Genomic DNA, 5,129 nt, shown 5'->3' on the forward strand with positions numbered 1-5,129 from the left:
AACATTTATAGCTTAATATCCAAAGAGCTGGGTGCTCCTATAGATAACTGTTTAAACATGAATGAAAATCAATTTTAGAATGCTATAAACCAAGTAACCTTGACCACATGAGATAAAAATGCCTACAACTCCTTAGAGAATGTCATCAAAGTAGACTATTAATGTGGAACAAAGGACTCCAACAATGCCAGCCCTGCACATTCTGATCTTTCCCAGACATCCGCCAAAGGAACAAGATGTCTATAAATACCATGACTTCCGAGAGTGTTTTCACAATAGTACTAACATCAGATAAAGAGCCGTGCCAGAAGAAACACTTGATTCTCAGAATACTTGGGATAATGGCTGGACTGTGGAATTTATTGATAGGATAGCAAACCACACACAACAGAGCTAACATTAGTTACTACCATGAATGAAAATAATATGTATATCAAGATAAATACATATCAAATAATCTGTATAGACTCTGAAGAGTACTTAACCCTGATCACTTAGCCATCCCTATCAAGCCACTGTGGTCAGCACAGTAGCACAACGTGCCAGGCATTTTCATGATCAACAGTTACATCACTCTGTTGCTCTGGAATCTTTGAAAAGATTTTAGAAAGGAAGCGTGTACTATGTTTCAAGGAACATAGGTTTTGGAGTCCTGATGGGACTAGATTTGAACTTCAGGTCTGTTACTTATCAGTTTTGTGCTATTATCTCATCTATAAAACGAAGGCTCATACAGGGATTTGTTAACTATGGTCCTTGATCCAATTCTGGCCTACCACCTATTTTTGTAAATAAGGTTTTATTGGAACATACACACACACACACACACACACACACACACACACACACACACACCTTTTTTAAACAAGTTTTCTATGGCTAGTTTCATGCTTCAATGGCAGAGTAGCTACAACAGAGACCATATGGCTCACAAAGCCTAAAATACGTGGTCTGGCTTTTTTGCAGAAAAGGTTTGCCATCCCTTGATGTAGACTGTACACATACTGCTCCCTGCCTGAAATGCATTCCTCTAACCCCCTTCATCTGGCCCATATTGTCTCACCTTTCAGAATCATCTCTTTAGTGCAGCTTTCCCATACCACACAGGGAAAGTCAAATGTCTTGCTCCTACACTCCCATTGTATCCCTTTGGATGAGACTTACCACATTTCTAAATACTTGTTCCCTGTCTGCCTTCCTAACTAAACTGTTAGATCTGTTGAGAGTCAAGATGATGCCTGCATTCAATAGGCTTACTTAGAAGATCTAAATAAGCAACTTAGTTGAATTCTACATAATCTTACCTTTCCATTCTACTTCCATATCTTCAGCAGATATTCCTGCAGTGATCAAAGTTTTCTCTAGCACAGAAAAACCCTATTTCTTTGCAACAACGTGGATGGAACTAGAGGATATTATGCTTAGCATAATAAGTCAATCAGAGAAAGACAATTATCATATGATCTCCCTGATTTGAGGAGGTTGAGAGGCAATGTGGGGGGTCGGGGGGTAGGAAAATAATAAATGAAGCAAGATGGGATCAGGAGGGAGACAAACCATACGAGACTCTTAATCTCACAAAACAAACTGAGGGTTGCGGGCAGAGGTAGTTAGGGAGAGAGAGGTGGGGTTATGGACATTGGGGAAGGTATGTACTACGGTGAGCGCTGTGAAGTGTGTAAACCTGGCAATTAACAGACCTGTACCCCTGGGGCTAATAATACATTATATGTTAATTAAAAAAATACAAAATTTTAAAAAAAGAAAAATCCTATTTCAAGTGAAAGTCATTAGAATGGAGGAAACTTCAACTTCCCTACTGCAATTAACAATAGTGGGAATACTGGCAATGAGCCAACATTGTCACTATGGATATACTTAATGGGCTCTTCCCAGAATCCAAAAGTCATTTCATCAACCAATATTTATCAAACATCCACTCTGTGAAGAAACCATTTTGGTACTGTCATACAAAGAACTATAACCCAGTCAAGTTATATCTAAGCCAAAGAGTGCTTTGAACGCAGATCATGAGGCTAAAATTTCATACTGGAATTCCCTTTGGAGGACATTATGTCCTCCAAATATATGTCATAATGTATGACATTAGTATACCATTTCCCAAGAAAACTGACACCACTGTATCTCCTTTAATATAAGAATACATTTTATTGTTTCCTTGTTCTAGCACCAAATGAAAGAGCCAGCTTGCTTATACAGACCATACTATATTAAAATACAGAACTCTAAATGACAAAATCATACCCAGTATGACAGGATGGGAAATCAATTCACTAATTAGAAGACTGACATCACTCATGTTACTCTTACTTCATTTCATGTGTTCACTGACAGAATGAAAAATGGAATTGTCCACATGATTTAAATCTCTCTCACACACACACACATACACACTCACATGCTACCAAAGATATATGCCTTAATTTATATAAATGTTCCTATGATGTTACTCTACTCTGCAACCATCCTTCCCCATCTGGTTATCTACCATTGCACAACAAATTATCTCACCACTCAGTGGCTCAAAGCAACCATTTTACCACGTTCATGATGTTGAATCTAAAATTCTGAGAGAGGCCCTCTGGGGGCTCTGGCTGATGATCTCACCTACATCACAGTTAGAATTTGACTGGATCCACAGTTGTCTGAAGGTTGATGCCCAAAACATCTCACTCACCTGGCTGGAAGTCAATGCTAGCAGGAGGCTGAGAACCTGCTTAAGACTGTTAATCAGAGCAACCCCACATGGCTTGTCCATGCAGTCTGAGGTTCTCTCAGAATAAAAGCTGGTAGTGCCCAAGAGTGAATGTCCCAATAGACCCATCTGGAAGCTTCATGCCTCTTCGCCTAGCCTCTGAAGCCACACAGCATCACTTCTGCACATTCTGTTGGTTGTAAGTCAGAAAGACCACCAAGGGGAAGAGAATTAGACCCTATCTCTCAATGGAAAAAGAATTTGTGGACTTCTGCAATCACCCACATGTATAACCTGTGTTCCCCTCTCATTTTCCCTGAACTCTAAAAATCACTTGCCAACTATTTTACTCTCCATAGAAAAAATATTGTATATACTATCATAGGAGAATTTTTTTATCAAAATATTCAAAGTAATCACATATCCCAAGGACTCACGAAGCTTGGCCACAACCAGACAAAAGCCAGTTTAGGTCTCAAAAAGGGACCCATGCTACAACTGTACCACCTGCTGCAATGAGCTTATTGCAGGTCACATAGAAATTTGTGTCACTGACCATATAGTAACAGCAGCATATTAGCTCCACAGAAATGGAATCATACTTATATGTGGAGGGTATATTATCATTTGCAAGGTGCTTCCACATTTTAACACCAATAGCAGGCATGTGGCATAGGCATCCCTGGCCTATGGTCTGCCCAAAAGCAGAGTCCGAGACAATAATTTGGATGCATCATTCTTCTGAGATGTGATCTCAGGGAACATTGAGAGGGACTGGGAGCTTGAGACAGGGAATAGAGGCAAACCAATATAAGAGCACATTAGCAGGAGAAAGAAGCAAGACGGCAGAGGACTAGGAGACTGAAATATCATCAGGTACCAGGAGTTCAGCTAGATAGTTATCAAACCATTCCAAACACCTACAAACTCAATAGGAGAGAGAAGAGAAGAAAAGAAGCAATTCCAGGAATACAAAATTGACCACGTTCTGGAAGGTAGGACATGCGGAGGAGTGAATCTGAAGCAACAGGAAGACAGACCGGGGGAGTGGGGAGGGGCCAGGTCCCAGCAAGTGGTGGAGGGGCAGAGCCCCAAATCAGAACTTTTAGAAGTCTGCTCCACTGAGGAACAATGCTTCAGAGGCAACGTGAGGGTGGAGCCCTCACAGGGAGAATGTGGTCTCAGAACCCACAGGGTCACAGAAAGACTGTGGGTGCCTGACTGCAGCAGGTCTCCCAGGTATCAGAACGGAGAAGCTGGCTAGAGATGGAGCCAAGGAGTGAGCTCGCAGCTCGGGGTTACCTGAAACCGTGATCCAAGGTACAGTCAGGCCACTGCTCTTTGAGCAGAGACCCAAGTGGCAGATCCAGAGAGACCCCCTCCTTCCTCTTTCAGGAGAAGCAGCACAGTAGCACACTGCAGGAATCTGCTGGGTTTGGAGATGCCAAAAGAGGCCATGTGCCAGAGATAGAAACACTTGGTCACAGACAGTGTGCACTCAGAGTGTGGCCGGAGACCAAGGAGACAGGAGGGACTGACAGCTGTTCTCTGAGGGAGCACTGAGGAGTGGGGGCCCAAGCTCTCAGCTCCCCCAGGCAGAGATTAGGAGGCGGCCATTTTCATTCCTGTCCTACAAAGCTATATGGAAAGCGTTCAGGGAACAAAAGCTACCAAGAGCCAAACCCCGCAGATTACTTAGCCTGGCTCCTGGCAAGGGTGGTGCAACTCAGGCCTCGGACAAAGACATTTGAGACTCACTGCAACAGGTCCCACCCCCAGAAGATCAGCAAGAATATCCAGCCAAGACTGAGTTAAGTAGTCAATGAGAACTGCAGAACTCCAGAGCTAGGGGAAAGCAACACACAGAATTCATGACTTTTTCCACATGATCCTTTAGTCTTGTAAAGTTAAATTTTTAAAATTTTATTTTTGTCCTATGCTATTTTCTTAACTTTCCCTCTTTCCTCTTTTAACACTTTTAAACTATTTTATCCTTGCAATATCTTTTTTGAAAAAATCTTTAAGTTTTCATTGTTATAGTCATATTTAATACCTTCATTATTTTTAATCTTATTGTTTGTATACATATAGGGTTTTATTCTTTAAAATTCTGGGATACAATTTCTAATAATACATCAAAATATACCCTAGGGGCAACTTGGTGGCTCAGTGGTTGAGCCTCTGCCTCCGGCTCGGTCATGATCTCAGGGTCCTGGGATCGAGCCCCGCATCGGGCTCTCTGCTCAGCAGGGAGCCTGCTTCCTCCTCTCTCTCTGCCTGCCTCTCTGACTACTTGTGATCTCTGTAAAATAAATAAATAAATAAATAAAAAGAAACCTTAAAAAAAATATATATATATATACCCTAAATCTAGCACATGGCTTTGTTCTAGTCTCCAGCCTGATCACATTCT

This window comes from Mustela nigripes, chromosome 3, assembly GCF_022355385.1.
Source record: "Mustela nigripes isolate SB6536 chromosome 3, MUSNIG.SB6536, whole genome shotgun sequence".
Taxonomy (NCBI): Eukaryota; Metazoa; Chordata; class Mammalia; order Carnivora; family Mustelidae; genus Mustela; species Mustela nigripes.